At 43.8% G+C, this 14,861-nt stretch overlaps 1 protein-coding gene across 3 annotated transcripts in view; it reads right to left on the minus strand.

Annotated features, from left to right (window-relative positions):
* Nucleotides 1-14,861, minus strand: part of CFAP20 (cilia and flagella associated protein 20) — a 476,007-nt gene that overhangs the window by 203,930 nt on the left and 257,216 nt on the right. The gene's annotated exons all lie outside the window — the stretch shown is intronic.

Here is a 14,861-nt window from a genome sequence, read left to right on the forward strand (position 1 = left end):
TAAAATCAACATACCACTCTAGGATTACTGCTCAATAGGTACAGCACTTTAGTATTTAAAACAACTGAACCACACTTGCCACTTTTTCTGAAGCCTATCAAGCTGCTCTTATTTTGCAGTGTAAGCAATGCAAAAAGAGTGATCCTGTTTTCTGTGCCTCACAAAGTTTTGTGGAATGCGGTAAGAATACAACTCAAAGCATCAGACCCTTGAAGTACTCCTCTGCTTGCCCTTTTCTTCCCATTCACGCACTGATACCATCTGTGCCCCATCTTCTAGTCATTTTCTACAAACCATATTTCTACATCCTACCCTTGTTCATTTCACCTTGATTAGGAGCCTTCTGTATGCTACAGAAATGGAGGCCTTGAAATCTTCAGTATCGCTTGTTTTCTTTTACAGTCTTGAAATCTTCAATATCAGTTGTTTACTTTTACATTCTGCTGTATCCTAATTGATAGAATGGCATCAGATTTTATCTGGCAAGCTCTCCTTACCATAAATCCAAACTTGTTGATACCCTGGATATTTGTCATCTAGAAATTTGCCTATCTGGCCTGTCTGCTGTTGCTAGCCGACTCTCCGGGCTTCAAGTGTATCAGTGTCTGAACCGGATATAATGGATTTCAGTGGACAAATTCAGCCAATATCATCCAGCAAGAGCTGCTTGGTGTTTAGTTGTTCTACATACTACAAACTAGCTCTGAGCCATTCTCACTGCTAATTAGTTCCAGTTTTGACAATTTTTCCTACAATAGCTATCTTTGCCCACATCATTTTTTTTAATCTCCCAGTTATTGTTAAAGGGCTGCTTTAGAATGAATCCAGTTCTACCAGATAAGCAGTTTCTTGTTACTTGTCTTCATTATTACTTCATTACCTAAACTGCATTCCTAACCTTAAAAACTTGGACTGTTTACTGGGAAGAGAAGTAATCAGAAATATCTTTTTGGAAATGTAATGAGTTGGCATATTTTAAAAACTCCCTATAAAAATAGAGTACCTTGGCAAAAATGTTTTGGGGACAAAAGGTTGCTAACTAAATAAATGACTCATTTGAACTGGAATATAGGATTTGAATATGAATAAATAGTAAGGGCTTACCGGACGCCAAAATAGCAATTACTAGAAAGTGAAAACCAAAATCTAAACCAACTATAACGGAAGTATTTAATACCGTAAATGAGATAAAATAACTGAGGTGGGATCTTTAGTAAAGGGAAGGAACAAACTTTATGGAAAAAATGGAATTTGTAGGAATAATGAATGCAGAATAATGTTCAAGAGGAGGCATAAGACTTAAGGGAAGACCAGATTTAAGCAATTTAAATAATGCTGGAATGAATGAAAACGGTTAAAAATAAAGCATACGTATACCTGAATGACAAGAATAATAAAAATGTTACTGCGTTTTTCTTTATTAATGTATCCATATTCCTCATATTACCATTTGAAATGTGACAACTTAAATAAAAATTTTAAAAAGCTGGATTATTAATACCAGTTTTGCAATTATTAGGTTTGTCCAACCCTCTATTGTAAGAGTAAATAGTTATACATACAGTTTAATGGGAGGAGAATGCTGCATCTGTCACAAACTCAGAAATTTTGTTGCAACAGGTTTGAAGTTTTGCTTTTAGTGACATTTGTAGGAGCCCCACACAGGAGTGAGGGTGGCAGGTAAGTCACTGGCAGAGTAGTTTTGGTGGATGTATACAGGAAGTGTTTATTCCTACACATCACACCAAGTTTTTTGCGTTTTTGTTTTACGTTGTTTTATAACTTGAGATTTTCATCAACTGCAACTCTTAAAACTTTGCTGTGGGGAACTACTACTATTTCTTGTAGTTTTAGGAATACATCTTGAACTTGGATTAGTCTGGGAGAGATATGCAAGTAACAGAAGGAGGCTGGTCTTTTTAAGATTTAACCAAACAAGAAAATCAAAAGGCTCATGTAGTGCCTTGTATAAGTAACAGGTTTCCAAGTAAAAATTCAAACTCAGTTGCCAAATGCACAGATTTGAAGCTTAATAGGCAAACTAAAAGTGAAAAATGGTTAAGCGCTTTCGTCCCTAAAATCAGAAGAGCTTCAGAACCATAATGTATATTTGAACCAGTTTAAATAGCTTGTTGAACAAATCACAAGATGTAAAATATCCATTGGTAGTCAAACAAATTAATCCAATCTGTATCAGTACTGTACAAGTGTGTGTGTTGTAACTATAAGAAGCATTTCCAAGTGATGCACGTGCATACAAATACTAAGCATGTGCAGGCAGCAGTGCCATTTTGAGAGAACAACCAGAGTGTGAGCATGTATGAGTGTGGCAGTCAGTCTGTTTATAAGTTTATTTAAGTTTAAGTTACAAAGACTCAATCCTGAGGTGTTTGTGTATAATAAAGTTGTCTGAACAGAACTCACGAATGTTAATCTGTTTTATCCTGACCAGACGAGCAACATGGTGCCAGAACTGGGATTTTGAAAGTCACTTCTTCAAGCCACGAGGTGCAGAGTTAAGAGTGAAGGCATGGTGAGCGACCCGAGTGAATACACTGCTCAGATGATTAAAAAAAGGCCAGAAATGAACTACAGGTAATTAAAATTCACATAAATGATTTATTTTGTAAAGAAAATGCAACAAAGCATTTGTAAGGCACAAAATGCATTATTAATCAAATGAGTAGCACAAAACCATATTATTAATCAAACAAAAGGCACAAAACGCATTAATAATTAAATGAAACATTTGGAACCATGGTATAATTATCAGGAAAACTCATAAGGGGTTCAGAATTACATTGGGCTGTAAAACGAGCATATTTAAGGCACAACCAGCATGTTTAAAGTAAAACAAATATGCTGAGAGTAAAACGAGCACAAGAATGTGTAATGGGCATGAAATTAAACTAAATGAGCATAACGAATACAATTCTTCTTCTTTCGGCTTTTCCCGGTTAGGGTCACCACATCGGATCACCTGTCTGCTCATGATGGCCAGTGGAGTTTTTATGGTGTCGAGTTGCCAACCTGGCACCCAACCTTCCACAAAAGGCACACACATGCAAGAACTCACACCTAGGGCCAATTTAGAGTGTCCAATCCAAAGGCAAAATAAGCATAAAAAGCATGGAAAAGCAAGGCTAGTAAAACGGCTGCATTTTGGGCATGAGCTCTTACTTTGCATTAACCAAAGCTATTCAAAGCATAACTACAGCTGTTCAAAGTATCTCGGTGTGTGCAAAGTGCTTGCAGTGTGTGCTTTATCATGGTGAATTTATTCCAAAGAGTTTACTGTGTGCAAAGTGCAACTATTTTGCTAAGTGCAGTCAAAATACAGTAATTTCAAAACGTTTCTTGTGCCGCATTTATTCACAGAGTGTCGCCATTTTGAAGGGTTTCTTACACTGTACAGAGTTATACTGCAAAGTACAGCCATTTTGATAAGTTTACTGTGCGCTATATATGGTTCATTTGTATGTGCAATCAGTTTAAAGTGTTTCTTAGTCTGAACTTCTTCTATCATATACAGTTTATTCACAAAGTGCAATTATTTCAGTATCTCTTACACTGATAAGGAGTGGTTTTAAGTACAGTGATTTCAAGAATGTTCTTGTGCTACATATACTTATTTTGCAAACTACAGTTATTTCAGAGACTTACTGGTACTATTGGGCATAATTACAAGTCCCAGCATAAATTTCTGGCGTGTGTGTGTGGTTAGTGCATAAATTCAAGGGGCTTCCCTAGTCTGTGTTGATATGGCAGAGGAATTTCACAGACCCAGTTCACTTGCATTTGACCATAATATTGAAGAGAATTGGAGAGTATTTGAGCAAGAATACATCTTTATACAAGCAGCTTTTTCAGATAAAGATGCACATACACAGGCATTCATTTTACTTAACTTACCAGGATCTGAGGCCATAGAAAGGGATCATTCATTTGTGTATGCACCAGCAGTATATACTGGAGAGGGGGAAAACTGCCAAATTGTTGTAACAGCTAAGTCAAGAGAGGATCCTGAGTGTCTGAAACATAAATTCAGAGAAATGTGCAACCCCCAGACAAATTCTACATTAGAAAGGCATTTATTTTATACAAGAAACCAAAAGACAAGAGAAACTTTTGCAGCTTACATCACTGACCTGACAAATAAAGCTAAAATGTGCAGATTTGGTGACATGAAAGATGAGTTAATAAATGACAGGCTTGTGTGTGGTGTCAATAGTGCTGCAGTGAGAAAGATTTTGCTCCATGACAGTGATTTAAATGCTGAGCAAAGCTATAGAGAAATGTCAAATCCACGATCTCACAGAAAGGCACACAAGTATGCTTGCAAGTGATAAAAAGTACAGTTGTGTACCTACCATAAATGTAGATGTTCGAGTATATTCACTGTTGCAGTCATTACACTTGGGTTATCCTGCAGGCAGGTGACCCGCAGTCGGCCAGAGTTCCAAAGTCTTGGTCCGGTGTCGGTTGTTGTCACTTCTTTCCTGACGTCAGTGCGCCAGGGGTATATAAGTTGCAGCCTATGCCATTTTCTTCAGTGTTTCTTGCCCCAGACGTCAGGTGCCCTCAAATAGGTAGGCAATACATACTGCTAATAAAGACATACAGCAAAATATAAACAATACCTTCAGCTACAAGCAAATATGCCACAAAGGTTCTATAGGATAGAAAGGTATAGAAAAGTCCCAGCTAAGAAAGTGGGGATGGAGGGTAGGTATCCTGGACTGCAACAATGAATACACTCTAACATCTACATTTACGGTAGGTACACAACTGTACTATGTTCATCGTGTTGTACTGTTGCAGTCATTACACTTGGGAAGAATCCCAAAGCTGAGGTAGGGTGGCTGGGTCTAAATAGGATTAGGATTGGCTATGAGACCTGCAGAACTGCAGTGGCAAAGCCTGCTCTTGATTTAGAGTAAAGAGGCAAATGGTAATGCTTGGTAAAAGTGTGCACTTAACTCCAAGTTGCAGCTTCCAAAATGTCCTTGGTTGGTACTCCTCTGAGGAAGGCTGCTGATGTGCAGCTGCCCTGGTAGAGTGTGGTCTAATGTTGTTAGGCACTGGCTTTCCATGTTGTGCGTAGCAGAAGCGAATACAGTGTCCTATCCACTCAGAAATAGTCTGCTTTGAGATGGCCTTTCCTTGTGATCCTGCAGCATAAGCTACAAACAGTTGCTCAGTTTTTCTGAATGCTTTTGTTTTATCCAAGTAGAAGCGTAACTGCCTGTGTATGTCCAAAGTGTGTAGAAGTCTCTCCCTTTTATTCTGGGGATTTGGCCACAATGTTGGCAGATGAATGGTTTGGTTTAAGAGCCACACTGGATACCACCTTTGGCATAAATGTTGTTTTCGTCCTTAGAGAAACCCTGTCTTGATGAAAAATGATAAATGGTTCCACTGCCATAAAAGCCTGTAGCTCTGAGACTCTTCGTTCAGAAGTTATTGCTAGGAGCAGAGCAGTTTTCCATGATAAGAATTTTATATCAGCTGTATTGGCTGGCTCAAAAGGAGGCAAAGTGAGTTTCTCCAAGACAAGGTTGAGGTCCCAAGTAGGTGTCGGTGCTCTTCGGGGGGGGGTCTTATGTTTTTAGCCCCTCTGAGGTACTGTCTTAGCAGTGGATGAGAGAAAATAGGAGGTTCCGTGGTATAATGAGCTGAAATGACGGAGGCATGGATCTTAATAGATGAAAAAGATAGGCCTTTGTCCAACATCTCAGTTAGGTATTGTAAAATCTGAGGGATATTTGGTACAAGTGGGTCAAAACCTTGTGCCTGGTTCCAGTGGCAAAATCTCTTCTATTTGTCTGCATAAGATTTCCTGGTGCTGGGCCTCCTGGCCTCCAGAATGACATCCATAACAGCTTTAGAGAGAGGTGTGGTCTGACTGTCTATGGTATCTGCCATGCAGCCAGATTTAAGGTTCTGAGTTGGTTGTGCAGGATCTGATTGTTTTGTTGAGTCAGAAGTTATGGGATTTGAGGTAAAGTCCAGGCTAGGTCCTTGAGCCAAGTTCTTTAAGATTGGGTACCAGTGCTGGCGTGGCCAGTCTGGGGCAATCAATATCATTTTTGGCCTCTCTTGTCCGACTTTTAGGAGCACCTTGGAAAGGAGAGGCAGTGGTGGGAAGGCGTAAACTTTTAGGTTTCTCCAGCTGAATGAGAGAGCATCCACTTTCCATGCTTGTGTGTGATAAGTCCTTGTACAGAATTTTTGAAGTTGGCATTTGAGAGGGGAGGCAAAAAGATCTATGTCCGGGCATCCCCATTTCTTTGTTATGTTGAACACCTGCGGATTTAGTTTCCACTCGTGAGGATCCATGAGGTTTCTGCTTAGATTGTCTGCCAGAGTATTTTTCTTTCCTGGCAGGAATTGTGCTTGCAGATGAACTTGATAGGTCAGTGCTGTGTTCCACAAAGTCATAGCTTGTCTGCAAAGGGGGTACGAGTGTGTGCTCCTTGCTTGTTTATGTACACATTACTGTGGTGTTGTCAGTCTTTAGTAGTAGTTGTCCTGGATGTAGTAAGTCCTTGAAGGCTGTCAGGGCATTCTGTACAGCTAACATCTCTTTGATTGATGTGAAGATGCATTTGTTCTGCGGACCACCTGCCCTGAATACATTTTCCTGCCATGTGCACCCCCCAGGCATAATCCGATGCATCTGTTGTCCGTGTTTGCCTGGCTGTGGATAAAGAGAAAGGCTGTCCCTTGTTGTGGTGACATGCCAGTGCCCACCATCGAAACTCCTGTTGTAGGCAGGGAAATAGAAGTTATGTTCTTACCATAACGTTCCATGTTAGTTGTCTTCTTCTCGCCTTCTTCTTGCTGGATGGGTTCGGAGCCGACCTCGGCTCCGACTCGACCACTCTAAAAGCTCGAGAGTTGGTTCCACCGGCTCGAGGCTCCCCTTATATCCCACAATGCTAGGCGTGAGTTACCTCAGATCTCGTTTGTAAGCTAACCCCAGCTTATAACAGTAACAGAATAAATATAAACAAGGTCCACCTCTAAAAATCAGGGAGAAAAGAAGGGTGACCTACATTCTGATCCAGGAAATATGCACAGCAGCAAATGCCTAAGAAAAGAGGTGGTAGAAAGAGAGGTCACAATCACAACTCCTCTAGGTCTGTCCAGGCCAGGGGGAAGGAGGGTGGGACGCAAGAAGAAGGCGAGAAGAAGACAACTAACATGGAACGTTATGGTAAGAACATAACTTCTATATGTTAAGTTGTCTATCTCGCCTTCATTCTTGCTGGATGGGACCGCGTCCCTAGCACCTTGTCCCGGGTGGCCTAACGGAACAGACTCCTGAGAACAGTGGAACCAAAGTTAGCTCTATGCCTAGAAGCTAAATCCAACTTATAATGAGAAATGAAAGTGTGAGGAGTAGCCCAAGTAGCCGCTGCACAAATGGTGTCAATAGGCAGTCTGTCTTGGAAGGCTATAGAAGTTGCCAAAGCTCTGGTGGAATGGGCTTTAGGTTTATTAGGCAGCTTTTGGTGTCTTAATTCATAAACAAGGGAAATCAGAGATGTTAGCCATCTAGATAATGATACCTTTGAAACTGAAAGTCCCTTTCTGCCTTCTGCATAGGAGACAAACAGTTGGTCAGATTTTCTGAATTGTTTTGTTCTATCCAAATAGTACCTTAACTGGCGATGAACATCTAGCCAGTGTAATCTTTGTTCAGATCTATTGGAATATTCTGGAAAAAACACAGGGAGGTCAATGCTTTGATTTAGGTTAGACGTCGAGGCAACTTTAGGCAAAAAGGACGGGTTGGTTCGAAAGGATACCCTGTCCTTATGGAACAACAGATAAGGAGGTCGACAGCTGAGTGCATGAAGTTCTGAAACTCTTCTAGCTGAAGTAATAGCTACCAGAAAGAGAGTCTTCCATGATAGCAGTTTTAAAGAACAGGAAGCTGCAGGTTCGAAAGGGGGAAGAATCAAAGAAGTAAGAACTAAATTTAGGTCCCAAGGAGGAGGAGGATTTCTTATAGGAGGTCTGAGTAGAAAAACTCCTTTCAAAAAGGCTTTGGAAAGCTTGTGGGACATTATGGCAGATTCTGAAATACCCACATGAAAGTTAGAAATAGCTGCCAATTGAACTTTAAGAGTAGAAGGAGATGAACCTGCATGGAAGAGTTCAGCAAGAAAATCAAGGACCATTTGGATGGATGCAGTGAAAGGATCTATGTTCCTTCCTTGCGCCCAATATGTGAAGCGTTTCCACTTACTCAAATAAATCTTTCGAGTGGAAGATTTATGGGAAGCTATCAAAATATCTCGAACAGAGTGAGATAATTGAGGAAGCCTGGCTAAGGTTGGAATTGGAGGAACCAAGCAGTGAGGTTCAGAGAGGGAAGGGAGCGATGAAACTGACCCGACTGATGGATCAAAAGATCTGGAACTAGGTCCAGATGCCAAGGTCGCTCCAACAGAAAATGATGTAGAAAGGGGAACCAAACCTGTCGAGGCCAGTAAGGAGCAATGAGGATCAACGAGGCCTTCTGAGCGATAGCTTTCTGTATCACTTGAGAGATTAGTGGGAAGGGAGGAAATGCATACAGAAGTCCCCGGGGACAAACTTGGACTAGAGCGTCTCTGCTGGGCTGGCCTGGCAAAGGGAATAGTGTGAAATAATCTCTGCACTTGCTGTTTTGGGGAGTAGCAAAAAGATCGCAGCAAGGTTGACCCCACTTGAGAAAAATCTCTCTCACAACAGAGTCTTTCAGAGACCCCCCGTGAGGCATGAGGATAGCTCTGCCCAACTTTTCCGATTTGATTGGACTTCCGGGATGTGCGTTGCTATCAGAAACCGCTGAGAAGAAATCGCCCATTGCCACAGTCTGAGTGCTTCTCGACACAGGGGGTAGGACCTGGTTCCGCCTTGTTTGTTGATATTCCACACTACAGACATGTTGTCTGTGTTGATTGCCATCGTTCCCAAGGGAAGAGAGTCTTGAAGGGCTTGCAACGCTAAAAACACTGCTCTCATCTCCAGAACATTTATGTGCAAGTGGCATTCGTCTGGTTGCCATGTGCCCTGGACAGTCCTGCCCTGATAATGCCCCCCCCACCCGATCAGGGAGGCGTCCGTTGTCAGAGTAGCAACCGGAGGGGAAGGAACAAAGGGTCTTCCCAATAAGAGCTGAGGGGAAGACATCCACCACAGAAGATGATTTCTGCATGCCTGCGTAATCATAATGGTGTGGGACATTGGAAGTTGCTGGTAAGACCATTGTGCAAAGAGCATCCATTGAAGGATTCTCATGTGGAATCTGGCTAACGGAAGCAGAGGTATGGCAGCCGCCATAATTCCCAACACTTTCAGAACTAACCTGGCCTTGATTCTGTTGTTGCTGAAGAGGAGTGAGACCAGTTTGTGTATATCTGTTATTCTCTGATCTGTTAGTCTCGCAGACATGTTGACTGTGTCTAGATTTGCGCCTATGAAGGTAATAGTACGACAAGGCGACAAAACAGACTTTTCGCAATTTATTGAAATGCCTAATTTTTGACAAATGCGAAAGGTGTAATCTCCGGCCACTAGAAGAAGATGCTTGGTGGGAGCTGTGAGGAGCCAGTCGTCCAAATATGGAAACACCTGGAATCCTTGTCGTCTCAGGTGAGAAGCTACCACTGCCATGCATTTGGTAAACACCGGGGCAGTGGTGAGACCAAAGGGCAGGGCCCTGAATTGAAAATGACTGGTTCCCAGCCTGAAGCGGAGGAATCTTCTGGAGCGCCTGTTCATTTTATGTGATAGTACGCATCCTGAAGGTCTATAGAGCACATCCAGTTCCTTTTCCCAATAGGGAAGGATGGACTGCAGCGTGACCATCCGAAATCTTGTTTTCTTGACTGACCTGTTCAAGATACTGAGATCCAAAATTGGTCTCCAGTCCCCTGTTTTCTTTGGAACTAAAAAGAACCTTGAGTAGATTCCGGATCCTTGCTGGTCTGCTGGAACTGGCTGAATTGCTCTTTTTGCAAGCAGCTTTGAAATTTCCAAAGCCGCTAGATCCCTTTGAGCGGGTGGAACATCTGGAAGGGATTTTTTTGATTGGTTTGGAATGCGAACAAAGGGAATGGAATAGCCTTCGGAAATGATGGACTGTACCCATTTGTCTTGAGTCATGGATAGCCAGGCTTCTGGGTACAGTGACAATCTTCCCCCGACTGCCTCCGAAGGTGGGCAGTCGGGCAACACCTCAGGGATGCTGAAAGGGCTTATCAGAGAAGGTTTCGATTACCCTGGTTCTGGACCCCCCACCGCCTCTAGGGCGACGCCTACCATTGTTATTCCGCCTCTGCCGGGAACCGACTCTGTCGTCAGGAAGACCCTTGAGATTGTTTATGGAACCACATTTTCCACTTTTCTGACCTTTGGGGTAAGGCCTAGAAGGAGTAGAAAAACGGACTCCGGCAGAAAGAGTCTTGCCATCAGTCTCGCACCCAGTCAAGGTTTCTTTCACTTGAGGACCAAAAAGAGATGATCCATCGAATGGGGAATTAGTGAAAGACGCTTTTAAGGGGTCCGCAAAATTGCATAGCCGCATCCAGGCATGCCTACGTAAGGCCACACCTGTCCCTGCGGCCCTGCTCGCTCCATCAGCTGCATAAGAAAGGAGGCGCATGGAGGAGTTGGCTATGGAGTTCAGGGTAGCCAGCTGAGTGTTCATCTTGTCTTGAAAACCGCAGCCGTAGGATCCTTCAACATGTCACTCGCTTCTTTGATCAAGTCCCTTTGAAGACGAGTAAAATGGCATAGGTAGTTCAGCGACGATAGCAAATGTCGCTGACGAGAACATCCGCTTCCGTACCTGTCCATAGACCTAGATTCCTTGTTAGGTGGATGGACAGGCACTGAAGGATCAGCTAGTTCCTTCTTAGTGGCAGCAGCAACCACCATAGCATCCACAGAAACTCCTTTTGTTAAAACTGTTTATCTGCTGGTGCGTTATGAATTTTGAGGGTCTCCTGGGAGTGGGGTCCACCGAATCAGGAGCCGTCCATGCCTTTTTGCTACCACCTGCATGAGGGGGTCAAAGGGGAGACACCCAGGAGGTGGAAGGACGAGCCAAACGCCTCAAGGTACACAGATTCATCCTCCGAAGGGTTGAGGGCTGGCCAATTTCCCCTCTGCTTAAGGATTTCCAGAATGTCTGCAAAAGAGACATCTTCAGAAGGGGAATGGGGAACCCTCGGAATCCTCTAAATCTGTGTCAGAGGTGACGGACTCAGGTGAGTCTATGTGTTCCCTCTTACACTTTCTCTTCTGAGGGGGCTCTTCTGCCAAAACAGGAGAGGCCTCGAAGAGGATGAGATCCCACGGGGATTCCTGAGGAGCTGGCTCTCTGCGGTCCGGGATGAGGGAGTGAGTCGACTTAACCTGAGGCAATCAAGAGGGGGCGACGGAGCCGACTGTGGGGTACAACCAGGTTCTAACACACTCCGCATGACCTCGACGCACCCCTGTCAGGCAGAGCCAGAGGTCCCGCTCCCGAAAGCTAAAACCTCCCTCGGCACCGACAGTGATGGCTCGAGGCGATGTCGGAGCCGAACTTACAGGGCGAAGCCCGAGAGGAGAGCGGGTCGACAATGGTCCGATGCCACTCACCCCTCGGAGCCGACGATGGAAGTCCGGCGCCGAGATTCTTCTAAGGAAGAAATCGGAGCCGGACGCGAAGACAATTGTATCGGCTCCGACGCTACCACAGTCTCGGTTCCGAAACGACCCGGCTCCGAGCTCAACAGAGTCGGAGGAGGAACATATTGATGGACAGGGGCAGGCATCGACTGATGAGTCGGGCTCTGAAGCATTTGGGCCAGTGCCTCGGACTTAAGAAGTCGACTCACTACCCTCTGAAGGTCATGATCCGACAGCCTCGATGACCTAGAGGAGTGAGATCTATGGCTCCGTTCAGACAGCAGAGGAGATGCTGGAGCCGAATGAACGGAGCCAAGGGATGGTGACCTAGACCTCTTCCTAGATGTCGGCTCCGAAGGTCTGGTCGGAGCCGACACGGGAATCTAATACCTCGGCTCCAGCCGGAGCCGAGGGAACCACAGAAACTGTAGACTGATACTCATCGGCTCCAGCCGGAGCCGATGTAGATGGAGGTTTAGTAGCCTTAGGTCTCGGCTCAGTAGCTGGAGCCGAGGACCTAGAAGCCTTGGAGGGCTTCCCCGAAGAGACAGTAAGGGAATCCTCAGGCTTGAGTAAACCTCTTAGAATCAATTTGTTTTTTCTTTCCTGCAGGACCCTGGGACTGAAGCCGTGGCAAACAGCACAGGAGTCCTGCAGGTGCAAAGGTCCCAGGCAGTAGACACAAGAAGTGTGACCGTCTGTCAGAGACATTTTCTGACAGCACGCATCACACTTCTTGAAGCCTGAGACCTTTGATTCTTTAGACATTTTAGAAAGTGTAATCACACACACCCAGTCCAACACACTGATTACACCCTATCTTATTTTAAACTCAAAAAATAAAACAACTATCAAGGTTTTAAATTAAGAGAAACAACACACACACACCACTAGGGAATGGAGGAAGAAGGCCTGAAGGCCCGAGGGAAGAACTTATAAGTTCTTGTGGAGAAGAAACGGGATTTTAGAGAGAAAAAGGAGAGAATTTCGCTAAACTAAGGGAAATAAGTGTTAAAATTAAAAATAAAGGGGATTAAGAATGCTAACTTTACTTCAAAGTTACTCACCAAGAAGCCGGTAGAAAACCAACACCTCGATCGCTGTAGCGGCAAACGAGATCTGAGGTAACTCACGCCTAGCATTGTGGGATATAAGGGGAGCCTCGAGCCGGTGGAACCAACTCTCGAGCTTTTAGAGTGGCCGAGTCGGAGCCGAGGTCGGCTCCGAACCCATCCAGCAAGAATGAAGGCGAGATAGACAACTTAACATTAATAGTTATTGTTGCTTCCAGGCTGTGGCAATGTTGAGTCCAAACATTTTTTTTAGAAACCATTGTAACTTCCTCATATGCAGTTTTGCATATGGAATTAGTAGGATGCAAGATGCCATGAACCCCAAAGCCTGCAGAATTTTTCTTACAGGTAGCTGGGTTTTTGTTGCCATCATTTGAAAGTAATTTGTCAGTTGCCTTTGTTTGTCTGGCATGAGATAAGCCATCTGGGTAGTTGTATTCGAGCTTGCACCCAGGAATATTATCTCTTGAGAGGGCACTAGTTTTGATTTCTTTTCGTTTACTGTGTACTCTAGGCCAACTGGTAATCAAATGCCAGATGCTTTAGAAGAATGTCCTTGCTCTCTGCTTGAATAAGGCAGTTGTCCAAATAGGGATATATTTGAATTCCTTTTTGTCTGCAAAATGCAATTACTGGTGCCAGGCATTTTGTGAAGACCCTGGGCGCAGTAGATAAGCCAAAGGGCAGTGCAGAGAATTGGTAATGCATTGTGCCAGCTATGAATCTGAGGTACCTTCTGCAATTTTGTCTGACTGGGACATGCAGGCATGCCTCTTTGAGGTCCAAAGTAACAAGCCAAGCCTTTTTGCCCAGCATGGGTAGAAGTAGCTGCAGTGTCAATATCTTGAATTTTGGAACATCCAGGAAAGTGTTTAGAATAAACAGATCCAGAATGGGTCTCCAGGCTTTGTCCTTTCTGGGAACCAAGAAAAGTCTCAAGTAAAATCCTTGTCCCTGTTCTTGCTGACATACTTTTTGGATAGCTCTCATGTCCATGAGAGCTGTAATCTGTTTTTGTGCCTCTGCCCATTGGTTTTGTGGCAGGTGTGGCATTCCTTTTGACCTTGGAAGGGTGTGAAAGTGGAACCTGTAGCCCTGAGAGACAATATTCAGTACCCATTTGTCCTGGGTGATAATGTGCCAATTTTGTGAGAAAAGTGATAGCTTTCTCCCTAAAGGTGCTGCCAAGAGATAAGTGCTTGGCTTTTGAAAGGGGAAGTCATTGGGACTGTTTCCTGTAAGGCTGTGACTCGTCTTCTCCTCCCTTGGGGGTAGGAGCACCCCATTGTCTAGGTCTGTAAGAGCCTTGTTGCTGATATCTGCCTCTTGGACGTCTGTATCTGCCTCTTTGAGGCCTGTCTGACACGGGAAAGGACCAATTTTTAGAAGGCCAATTTCTGCTAAATCTTGGAGGCTGTACCTGTAAGAAATCCTTTACTGTATGCATAGATTTTGCCTTATCCTCCATTTTCTTTAACACCTCTTCTGCCTTAACACCAAACAAGGTATCATGCTGTAAAGGAGCATCCAGTAATTTAGCTTTAACAAGATCAAGTAAACTTTGTTCTTTAAGCCAGGCATGCCTTCGAATGACAGATCCTGTAATTGCGGCTCTACAAGAAGCCTCTAATGAATCAAAACCACATTGCAGCGTATGTTTTCCCACTTGTTCAGCTGCATGCAATAAATCCTGCATTTCCTTATTGTCAGGGCATTCTGAACTTGCAAACATTTTCTGTTTTAACAAAGACATTAAATATTGTTGGTATTTCAGCATATGAAACTGGCAGTTCAAAGCCCTTACTGCTAAAGTTGCAGAAGTGTAACCCCCCCCCCCATCTATCCAGTGCTCTGGAATCCCTGTCAGAGGGGACTGAGTATTTTGCAGTGGAAGCCTTCATCCCTTTGGGACCCTGAGAAATAGTTTCTGGATCAGCAGCAGGGTTTTTATAAAGAAATTTATGAGAGTCCGGGACCCTATAGTACCAGTCTGGCTTGACTGGTGCTGGGGGTAGAGAATCAGGAGACAATCTAGATTCAGAAAAGACATCATCAACAATATCTAACACAGGGGAATAGCAAGAGGCCTGTGCTGAGGTAATAAAATAAAATCTC

Source organism: Protopterus annectens, chromosome 8.part0 (assembly GCF_019279795.1).
Source record: "Protopterus annectens isolate FY-2018-M chromosome 8.part0, PAN1.0, whole genome shotgun sequence".
In the NCBI taxonomy this organism is placed as follows: domain Eukaryota; kingdom Metazoa; phylum Chordata; order Ceratodontiformes; family Protopteridae; genus Protopterus; species Protopterus annectens.